At 27.0% G+C, this 12,561-nt stretch overlaps 1 protein-coding gene across 3 annotated transcripts in view; it reads left to right on the top strand.

The window, feature by feature from the left end:
- Positions 1-12,561, top strand: part of LOC118074609 (uncharacterized) — a 78,553-nt gene that overhangs the window by 19,324 nt on the left and 46,668 nt on the right. The window contains exon 1 of one of the 3 annotated variants that reach the window (XM_035095988.1): positions 4,207-4,304. The exons of the other annotated variants lie outside the window; for them this stretch is intronic. The gene's annotated coding sequence lies outside the window, so the exon portion shown is untranslated. Of the gene's footprint in view, positions 1-4,206; positions 4,305-12,561 lie in introns of those variants that run through there. 3 annotated transcript variants of the gene reach the window in all.

The raw sequence follows: 12,561 nt of genomic DNA, 5'->3' as shown, positions 1-12,561 counted from the left end.
TATGAGTTATTACGTTTTCTTTTAGTTTTTTCATTTTTTAGAGCACAACAAAAATTATAAAAACGTGTTATCAATTTTTTATTTTTTTGATAATTAATCATTTCAGCCGTTTCTGAGAATAATGGAATTAAATCAAAATTTATTGCAATAATTGAACCTAAAAATTCTAATTTATTTTAAAAATGAATTTAAAAAATCAGTTTCAAGACCAGACGAACATTTCTAGTTCTTCTAATTACCTCATATTTCTCTATATTTTTAACTTTCTACTAATGAATGTTTCTATCTCAAAATAATTTTATTTCTGTTTTCTGCTCCTAATTAATTAAAAATTAACCAAAAACGTATGCATCTTCAACTACTATTTTTCATTTATAATTAATAACACTTTTTTATATGCAGAAATTTACATCTTCTTATCAAGAAATAAATTACCAACATTTATACACTGGGTGATAATAAATTGTAAACATATGGCATAGTGGAAATTTGAATCAGTATTGAAATATTATTCTCTGCAAAATTTCTCGTATATTTGTGGACTTTCTAAACTATATGAGAGATATGAAACTGCATAGAAAGTCCAAGAGTTTGTGTGTTTATGGCAGAGAGCACATGCACAAAGCCCATGTCACGTAAAGGACGTCTTCATGTAGAATTTCATGCAAACCTTTACAGAAAGAGAAAGATTTCTCTTGCTATGCGGTGTATTATCGATCGTCCGTCATCCGTTTCTAAGATTAGTGAACTTCAAAGGAGATGATCCGTTGGTCCGTAGAAACCTCGAAGGGACGTAAAGCCAAAAGTAATCATAATATCTCTGCAGAGACTTCTTTGTAGTTTTCATATTCCCTTCGCCTATTTTCCATCTGTTATTTTGATCTTATTTAGTTTCTCTGGAAATTAAATCCACGTGGAATACTAAGTCTTACAAGATTCATATAATAAAAATTCAGAAATAAAATTTTTCTTCATTTAATGTTACTTTATTTATTATCATTACTTTTTTTAATAATTATTATATTAATTATAAAAGCACGTAAAAAGTTTTAAAGCAGCAAAGCTACGAAATTGAATTTGAAGTAAGCTAAAAATATATAATTAGCTTTTTAAGATCGTAATGTCATTAATTATAAATTTTTAAAAAATGTCTACACTCAAAATCCCGTCACATATGTTTGAAATTCACACAGATGATGTATAATATCATAAATAAACTATAGTAATTTTGTAGACACTTTTTACACAGATAATAGTGTGTTTGAAAAATTCACACACGTAGAATAGTTTGTTAATGACGTTATACATGTAACACACATCAAATGAATGAATTTCACATGTGTGTGAATTATCTCGGATTTGCAGTGTACGGATTGCGTTGAAAATTAAAGTAGCTTATAAAAAAAAAAGTTGAAATGATAGTTTACATAACGACAGTCTTATATCTTTTGACGTAATTGAGAAGCAGGATATATTACATGTGGGAGAAACTGGTTAATTTGAGTGAAGTTTTATCGAGATAAAACTTGAAGTGTGTTTATGAGATAAAGTTGATCCTTGTGAAATGCTTGAATATTTTGACAAGTCTAAACTACATTATAATATCCATCATTCGAACGGTATCATTTTTGAAGAGAAATAACAAGGCTTTTATTTATTTCAGATATAAAAAAATTCAACTTTCTTTCCTTACTTCCTATTGTTAAAATTCTTGGTGGCAAATACTTGACATTTCAATTGCTTTCAAGAGTCTACAGAATTGAACTTAGTTCAAAATAGTATTCGATAAAGAATTTTTCAATACAATTTTTGATCAAATGCTTGCTCAACTTTTTTTTTTATTGATATTTCACGGACAAAAATGGATCACACACACGCATATGTGTAGTCAAGCTTGGATACAAAAAAAATATTAAAAATGGGTTTGAGTGCACTTTGTGTCCACACGACGAACGATCCATTCCCATTGATCGTTTGTAATCATATTTTTTTGTTAAAATTTTATAAGAATCTTATCTATCCATATTCTATAGATTTATTGAAATTTTTAATTTTGTTATGTCATTGATATTTCTTTAAAATATTGGTTATAACAAATTAACATTGTTATAAATAATGTGTAATTCTTTGTTATATGGAGTCATTAACAACAATATTTCATCAATATTGGTCAAATTTTTTAACCATTCTTATCATATAATAAGTAAAGGTTATTCTCAATTGCCTCTTACGTGTCTCTTACAGATCTTTCGTTATAAAAAAAAGGTTGTGCGGAATATGTTTGACCTCCTGAGATATCGAAAATGATAAAAAACCTAACATACGACGATTTTTCGACCTTCTTATTTTAATGATTCAATGAATGTTATAAAAAAACATACTCTAAAATATCTTCAAAAAGGAATTTATTATCATCAAAAACATTTATTTTGTTTTTTATAAAAAATGTATTTATGTTATTGTTTACAGATCATGGTTTAATCAGGAATATAATAACAAAATTGAAAATCTTTCAAGTTTTCCATAAAATACAAAAGATCAATATTTTATTTAATAGTTCAATTATTTATTTATTCGAAAAATAATAAAAAAAATCATTGGAATATAGTATAAATAATGGAATGAAAAATATAACAAATTGAATTGAATTGATTCAGTTGAATTCCAATTCATTGAAAACCAGCTTCCTTCAGACACTCGAGAAGTTTGAGAAATATATAGGGAAAATAGTTATACGTTCGTTAAGTTAATGAGGCACGAGAACATATATAGGGATTTCACTAAGGAACTGTGTGCATTTGCGTGAGGTTCTCGGTGCATGTAGCTTGATTTTCAGGGTCGGAAAATGTAGGGAAGTTGTACTTGTACATTTGAAATAGACGGCCAGGAGAGAAGAAGAGAAAGGGGCAAATGTAGAAAGCAAAGTTACAACTAAGTTTGAGCCCACGGTAGGATTTGCTAAGTCTCAGTGAGTGAGAGAGTTGGTATAGAGAAAATTTACTAGGATGACAGAAGAGAAGGGCGAGAAGGGTTGAAACTGGTTATTTTATAGCAAAGTCAGGGATGAGCATCTTGACAAACTTTGTCAAACTTTTTATCGTTTACAAGACGTCGTATATCGATATACAGGAAATAAGTGTGTTTTACATGCTTTAAAAATGGATCGTAAATACATATATATTTATAACAAAAGCTTTTACTTTAAATAGAAGCCATTAGTTTTTCCAAATTCATTCTTGTTTCATGGGAAAAATTGAATCAGTTTATATCGAACATTGTTTCTAATCTTCGTTGACATTTTGAAATCTTGTAACAACGTATATTTTCGATGACGATATTTCGCTTGAAATTCTCCATTTTTTTGTGGTTATTGAACTTTATTTAACGAATATATTTGTTAAAGCTATAATTAATTACTATTTTCTTTTTATTTCACCAGTTTTATTCAAATTTGCAGTAGTATTTTAATTAATTATCAAATATCAAAATTTAAAAACGATGAATGCATAATGTTTACCAATGAAATAATTATTATGTTTTAAATAAAATAGGAAGATAAATTTTCTAATTTTTAAAATTAAGTGCTTTTCAATAAACAAGAAAATATATTCAAATTCAATCTTTATATTTTTAATACTAAAGTCCATTACTTTTGAAATTGATTATTTTAATTATCAAATTTATTTTAATAATAATTACTAGAAGTAGCAAAAAGTATTTGATTTAATTTTTTTAAATAGCAAATCAGAAACTGAAATTTATAGAAATGCAAAAGTTTTCAACAAAAAAAGAACTCTGTAGTTATTAATAATTTTTCTTTAAATATTGTTTTTTCTATAACTTCATCAAAAAAAAACATTATTGTGAAGATTAATTAGGTTTTCTTGTAAATATTACACAATTAATTTTTTTTAAGTTATTTATGGCATTCTATTTATTATTAAAACCATAAAATATAGAACTATTGGAGAAAACAACAATAGATATGTTTTCTATAATTAAGCGAAGAACATAAAAAAGACATGAGTTATTGGATTAAATAAAGATTATTGATTGAACAAAAATTAATCCAGATAACATTGCGGGCTATTTGTGTCATAAATCAATTAACACTTTATTTATTTCTCAGGGCAGTAGATAGTAGAGGCCAGTAGAAAAAAATTCTTGAGCTCGTTTGTCTTTTTGCCCAGATGGGATGACTTGTTTCCAACGCACAGCTACGACACTCTGTTCATTGCTTACCGCAAGATATAACGTGATTAATCGCTGTGATTAATTGGGATTCCTTGTTAGCTCCAGTGAAGGTAAGAAGGAGGGTGATGGTGTCAGAAAACTATTTGACTAATTAAAGGCTATTCTGTCATCAATTACTATCACGTATAAATGATTGCATGATGTCTCCATCTTTAGCTCTAATAGTTTTTGGAACCCTAAGGGAATCTAAATTTTTCAAAACCAAAGCCAGGCACTTAAGCTACTAGAAACCTGATATATTGTTTTAGTAAAATAGTTTAGTAAAATAAAATGAGCGAAATACTAAAAATATCATATTTCCCTTTGCCATGTAAAATTAATACATAATAAAATTTATATTATAAACATAGAAAATTTTCGAAATTGAATCTAATTAAACGACTATCTGATTTCATTCATCATTAAATATAAATTTATTACAAATTATTAACATCATTAATATGAAATTAAATTCAAGATATATTGAATTTAATAATTGTGAATTGGAATCTGAATTTATCAGATTTTTCATTAGATATTATTTAATGATACAGTTTAATTGAAATAATTGATTGAGTGACATAAGAGAATAATTTTCTTTATCAACTCAAATAACTAGAAATGATTTTGAGTGAGAAGAATTTAACGTATCACTGGAAATGCAAATTGGTATAGATGTTTGTTCAACTGTTGACTGATATTGACTGGCTTGGAAGATAGTTTCAACGCTGTTAAAGCTGTTCAAGTCAAAGTGTCATAACAATTTGATCTTACATTTATCAATGAATTTGAATATATACAATACAATTGTTATAACATATAACCTTAATCAAATTAACAATTTATATAATTAATTGAAAAAATAAACAACCTTTCAAATCTACAGGTTTTACCGAATCAATAGCACAACTGGGCTGAATGGCTAAATGAATTTTCAGTAACAATTTTAATTACAACAAAAAAAGCATTATTACGTTCATGTCTACTATCTTTTATTTTGTTTTTCCTGTTTATCTGTCTTTTACGTGATTCCAATTCATAGTTCTAATAAAGTTGATAAGGTTTATTAATAACTGCGAATAATAAAAGTTGAACCATTTTTAAAAATCAGTCGTTTATTGACTTCATCATAGTTAATAAAACTATAATTATCACAACAAGAAATAGCACCACCAGCATGACCTCTTGACCCTCGTCTCCAGCATATTCTGACTTTCAATGATACTCAATACACCTCAGGTCTGAATATCTCTCTTCAAGCACTCAGAGACCTTTATTCAATTATAATCCACATTCTCTAATTTTCAAACACTTCATTCTTCTTATTTCAACACTTATTGATGCTTTTATAAATTCTATCATCTTTACAAATACTCTTATTCTATGTTTTTATTCTTTTACATCATACCGTTTGTTTTTTTCATATATGTTTTTTACAAGTTCTCTTCAGAGTTCATTTCAACTCCTATTACACTAAAAAGCAACCAAATGACTGAAATTCTAGATATTAATTCACGATAATGTAGAAAATAAAATGGTTCTAATGGGTTTTCTATACTCCATCTGATATTTCATGAATGATATTTTGGTAATATATGAGTCAAAAGTGGGTCAAGTTCTTTTTCAACTTTGATATTGCCCACAAGTAATAATGCCTCTACAAAAAATATAGATATCCACCCAGTTAAGCTTGAAAAAGTTAAATACTTGCAGTTCTAGTACTTTTATCGCAATAAATTGAAAATAAAAATTGTGTGAAGGAGGAGGAAAAATAGTTTGATTGAGAACCCAAGTAATCTTGGAAATCTAATTGAGATGAAATTTCAGTGGTCTTACACTGGAGTATTTCATTGCTTTTGTCCTTATTTCTCACCCTTTATCTAGCATCCAGAATGTAATTGCGATCAGAGTGTGTATGGCATAGTGAATTAATATTAGAATCGGAATCCTCTAGAGAATTATCCATTTCTCTCTCATTATCATGAGTATTTCTTGAATGATGACGTCTATTTGGAAATTGTTAGGTGAATATCTAACAATCTTTAAATATTTAAATACCTCCGAGAAAATACTGAAAAATTTTAAATACCTTTTTAAATCTTCTTTTAATATTTTTATAATTTAAATTGTTTTGATTATAATCAAGATTTTGTTGGCAATAAGATTCTGTTGGAAAAATGAATAATTAAATGAATATGATAGAAAATAATTCAGATGGAACGGAATTCATTTTACTGTGATATCATGTAGAAGTGCCTGAAGCAAGTCAGCTAAAGACAAACACTTTCTTGAAATTAATTTTTCTGACGTTAAACAAGCTTACAAAAAATAATAAACTGTAATATCAAATAATCCAAAATTTGATGATAAATATTTTTGGTAAAAATTTATTTAAAAAAATCAATTCAATTTTTCATATTTTAATTATTCATAATATTATCATTCTGACAAGCTTCATAATGAACATTGACATTACGACTATCCAACACTATAATTTATTCAAGTAATTTCTTATGAATTTTATCTGTTTCATAACTCGTTTATGTCTAATTAAGTTAATTAAAAATGAAGCATTTTTGGAGAAAAAAATATTTGGATGTCAGAAGAAGATTATTATCTTAATTGGGTAATAATGTGGTGCATTTAAGCCAAATAACTATAGTAACAAAGTTTTCATATATGTGTTGAAATAAATTGTTCAATAAGTGCTTCAACTTGCCCACATTTTTTAGGGCATTAAATTTTAAAATATGCAAAATACTGATAGTCTTTTGGGAGTTAATATTGATCGAAACGTACTGCAGCTCGTTACGTTCGAGAAATTTGCAAGTACTTCAATATTCTGGAAATTGTTCTGAATATTCATTGTCATTCAGCCATCTATCCAACTTGTTACAAAGGGTAATAGTAATTGATGAATTTCAAGCCAAATGATAACAGTTTGACTGATCTCAACTAATAAAGTTGTCACTTTTAAAGTAATTTTCTTTATTCAGTTTTATACCAGCATCGTTATTAAGTGCATTCTAAACTTTGTTTTTTTTTTACTTTTGTTTATTTGTTTGTGGAACGAGAAAAAAAATATTTTAGTTGGTTTGGTGATATTTTATTTTTTGTTTCACAATACAAGTAATTAAAGAATTACACAAATACATTTTTTTAGGATTGGATTATTAATAATATACATTAGAGAAAAGCATTGCAAAATTGACAAAGTTTCTTTGAAAATTTTTTTTTCTTTTATTTATATTTTGACACGCGAGTCTCACCCTTTACTGGCAAACTTTTGCCTACTTTAAACTTTGAACTTGGCACGGCTACCATTGGCCACCATCACTTTCTTGCACAAAGTTTACTCAGAAAATATGTTTTTGTTACATGCAAATAAGAAATCTGTTTACCAAGAAAACTTTAGAAGTCAATCGTGAGATAAGTTACAAAGCTATTAGCCAAATTAATTTTCTTCTAAAGATTATTTTTTCAAACACTTTATCGTCCATTTAATTCGATTCTTCCTTTATATAAAAATTATTGAAAATATTTTCCAATGATGTCATAATTATATTTACATTTTGAATAATTAAAATAATTCAGTTAGATTTAAAGTGGGTAAATAAATTTAATTTATCACAAAAAAATTCAACTCATTTATTTGTACAAATTAAAATTATTAATATTTGAAAAAAAAATCATAATCATGAATTGGTACCCATACTAAAAATTATTTATTTATTTTAAATTATTTCAATGGATTTAGTTCAATTGATTTTATTCTAATATAATTTGTATGTTCAAGTTTTCGTTTCCTACTTTCAAATCATAATATAAAACGTTTTATTAATTGAAATTTTATATTTTTAATAATATTATTTACAACACAGTAAGAAATTTAAGGAAGTGATAATATCTAAAATTTGTTTCAAAAGTATTATTTTCTTTTAAATTTAAATCCATTACATATATAAGAGAATTCAGCTTTAAGTCTTCAAGAAGATAATCAGACTGAAAATTGATTTTTTATATGAGCGCTTGACATAAATACGATTCACCGTTCTACTTCTGATTTAAAAATTTCCTCTTGATTTATAATATTAAGAAAATCAACATTCCCCGAAATTCCAGATAGAATATTTTCTCCTGAAATTTATAGAAATTTCACACTATATAAAAATTGAACGGAATCGGAGAATTTTTCGAAAATACTTACAGGTGCATAAATTTGGTATCAGAAATTTTACTTCTAGCTAGGCTTCTCTACAAAATTCACAACTTTTTTTCTTAACTTATCTCAGGGGAAATAGAAAAATCTGGTTCAAAGATTTTTGTCGCCACTTATATCTGTCATTTGCGTAACTCGTTGATCCACTCGAGAGAACATGCAACTCTCTGATTTACGAATTTACAATAAGCTAACAACTTTTAATTCGCCATCAATGTTCAATTTTTTATCAGGAAATAAAAGAAATTAACGCTGTTGATTGAACGAATTTCAAAGACATCTAGAATTTGAATTTATGAGATTTATTAAGAAGATAAACTGACAATCTAAAATTTCTTCTGGAAAACGACATTGACAATTACTTTTTTTTATCATTTATCAATATTGAATCAAGTAAGAGATTAAGGTTTAAAATATTAATGTGAAGAAATTCGTGAAATCTCTAGTTTATGAATTTGAAAAAAGAAGTATTACTTATTTGACTCATTATATAATGTTAGCTGAAGCTTTATTAAATATTTTATCTAAAAATTATAACCCTTATATAATTTTGATGCCTCTTAATACTATTTTCATTATTTACTTCTATAATAAATGAAATGTCCATTCGTTTTTATATGAAAGTAGTATAACTACATGACAAGGAAAAACCTTTTTTCTCAAGCTTAAATTTTTTCTTCATATCTTGGAGTAATATTAGAAAGAAAGTTTCCACGAAAAATATTCTTATCTCAGCCCAGTGAAGAAAAATTCCAAAAAATTTACGCCACTAAATGTATCCATTGAATTTTTATTTTTTTATTCTTCTATTTTTTGTGCTTTTTTTTTCTTTAAGGATGTATAAATCTTATGCAAAGTCTAATTTTCCAGTTTTTCCTGAGAGAAAAGAGGCATTGTTTAAATTGAATATATACCTCACGTTCAAGAACCATTTACTTGTAGTAACCGTTTTTAGTTATTCAACAACATGAAATAGAAAAGTATAAAAATAAATTTAAATACTGTAATTAATTCCATTTTAGGCACTTTATATTGTTGGATCCTTTTTTCTAAATTACTCTTAAAAATGGTGCAATAGTTCGTTCATTTTTTCCCTTTCATCGTCAACTGTAATTTTTTACCAAGATTTTTCCGTGGCAAAAATTGATCTAAGAATGAAAAATGAGAGAAGATGAGAGACAAACGGGGTTAAAGAGGAAAAAGAACGAATAGAAAGGAGAAAAAGAGTAAGGAAAAAGGGTAATTGTGGCAATTGGGTGGGACAGCAGCTTTTTTCATAGCATGTCATCTACTCTCTTTCTAGTTGGCACGAGGCTTGTGAGAAGCCGAACAGTATTCTTTTGCTTTTTCCGTATTGAAGGAATAAAAAGAAGATTTTGTTTTGAGTCAGATGAGAAAAAGCTACGACAGTCTACGTCACAAAGAACTAGTTCATTTTCAGAATCTTCATTTTGTCTCGTCTTGTAGTTGTAACTAGTCATATATTCAACCGTTTTATTTTTCTTTCTTTTATTTTTCGTTTTTATTCTACTTTATCTTTCTATTCCCTTTTATAGTACACGTTTCGTGTATTCTTCATTTTACGATGAGAGACTTGGCAGAGAAAACTCATTTCAAATTGCCCTCAAGGAAATCTCTTTCTACATTCTTTGTATCATCATGAGAACAGAACTTTGTAGCGAAAATTTGAATTTTGTTATTCACTTATAAAACTTTTTAACTATTCGCAAGAAAGATTTCCCTACATATATCGCATTTTTCGGCTAAATCGAAGATATTTATTCCGATTTAAACATTTCAAACTTTCCATTATCTTTTTAACTTTTTTATCGAATTTACTTCGGGTTTGAATAAATTTTTTATCGGTTATCGTTTTCAATTACTTCACATTTGAATTATTAGGAAATATTCTCTCAGATCAGAAGACTTCATATGTAATTTTCACAAACACTGGGTTTTTTTTCTTAAATTCTACATTTTTTCATGAAAGAATTCCATTTACGTTTAATCAGTAAAAAAACCCTTTGAAAAGTTTTTTAATCCTAGTTAGCTAATTCAGCAATTAAAGACACTGAGATATTTTTATCACATTCTCTTAAAGTTTCAGTTTTAAATTAAAATAATTATTATGATCATCATGATTAATTGATTGTCACTGTAAAGTAAGTTGTTAAACAGCTTAAAAGTTAAAAATCAATTATTAATCATTTAATTAAAGCAGTCTCTATTTATTTATTGTTGAAAATTCTCGTGTAAGTGAAATAGTTTTCGTAAAATTTATATCAATTAGAAATATTATATTATTTGAGAGAAATGATCTAAATTATTTTGCCAACACTTTCTAAATATGAAACTGTCTGTATTCATTGATTTATTTTTAAAGAGTAATCGACTTAGAATGTTTTTGAAATTTAAAAAAAACAATTGAAAATGATTTATAATTAATAAATCTTATCTATGAGTAATTATAAATTAATGGTCATTACAATACTCTATTTATAACTCTATACTAAAAATATTAGACATAATGAATAAAAACAATGATTAAAGGTCGAGGGTATTCAACAATGAATAATGAAACATATTTTAATGACACATCTCTAAGTAATTAATAAAAAGTAAATCTATAAATAAGACCGTTGTATTAAACGTATAAATTAATTATTCTTTAATGAAACATTCATTAGATCGTATCTGATATAAGCAGAATAGAAGCAAACGTAAATAGAAGTTGTGGTTTTGCAGGAAAGTTAAGCTAAGGAATCCGATAGGAATTCTCAGTAAAGGAAAATCCGTAATTCGGATGTGAATCTCACTAGTCCAGTTTTCTATTTTACAGAGGTATAGGTGTACGAAAAAGAGAAGGTCTCAATTTCTTCCAAGTGAGTACACTTTGATTCCAGAGGAATTATTCGGCCGGCTGAATTTGGATCCCGCTGGAGATTCGTACGAGTGAGAAAAGCTCTCGCATGAGTGATATTGTAAAAAATCGATCCTATGAAAAAGACGAATAGTAAAGGAATATAAACGTGTGGTTTTCCATTCACTTCCACAGACGAGTATAATATAATTTGCTATACGTCAAACGACTCAACCAGCTCAAATGTAATCATAAAATAAGACGTATAGACGGAAAACCAGATAAAAGAATAACAAAAAGTTAAATCAAATTTTCTTCTCAATTTTTTACTTACCTTATATTTTTCCTGTGTGTCAAAATATAAAATGAAGTCAAAAAAGAAAAAAAAACGACTGGAGTAACGAACAGAGTACATTATTAGTATTGGAAAAATATCAGATCTCATTGGAATATAAAATATTTTCCGCTATCTCCTTATTTTTCAGACATTTTCCTTCTATTTTTTAACCTGTCATTATTTTATCGTTTTTACGGCTCTAAAACTAATTTTTAAGTCACGAAGAAGTATATGAAATAACAAGTGATCAAATAAATTCTAAACTGAAAGTAATGAGATTTTAATATAATAATAATGAGTATTATATTTCAGTCATCGTATTAAAGTACCCAACACCCTGTTTCAGTTTTCTCTCGTAGTCCTTATATTTCTGCATCATAAACAGGAGTATCAGAAACTGCGCTTTATTTAGCTTGGTGTTGAGTATTTCAGTTAGCTAGCGTTGAAAGTAATTTTGACCATAAACTCACGAGGCTCTTTTAGCTCTTGTGAGGGAAAAAAATGAAAATGCCGAGAAAGAAAGAAAAAAAAATGGAGTATCATGAAAAAGGTCAATCCGTATTTTGCTTTTACCAGCTGTTATGTTTGTAACATTATTAAATCTAATGTTGTTAAGCTGATGAGTAAAGTGTTTTTATCGTTATTTTTATGTATTTGTTAATGGAAATAAAATCGGATAGTCTGTAGCACTTACTTTCGGATTTTGGAAAATAACTAATTGATGTTAAATTCATTTTGGTGTAGATAGAGAGAGTTTGGAAAGAGTATTTTTAGTAATAAAGAAAAGAATTTGACAAAAAATATAGAAGAAGGAAAAAAGAGAGAAAGAGTAGAGTGTTGTATTTTACACAAAGGTATCGATCATGAACTATTGAGACGAACGAACAAACAATATACCATTTTTCAAGAATG

This window comes from Chelonus insularis, unplaced genomic scaffold, assembly GCF_013357705.1.
Source record: "Chelonus insularis isolate UGA/USDA-ARS -01 unplaced genomic scaffold, ASM1335770v1 contig_135_pilon, whole genome shotgun sequence".
Taxonomy (NCBI): Eukaryota; Metazoa; Arthropoda; class Insecta; order Hymenoptera; family Braconidae; genus Chelonus; species Chelonus insularis.
The sequence above is the reverse complement of the archived record's forward strand: the minus strand, read 5'-3'. Positions and strand labels throughout refer to the sequence as shown.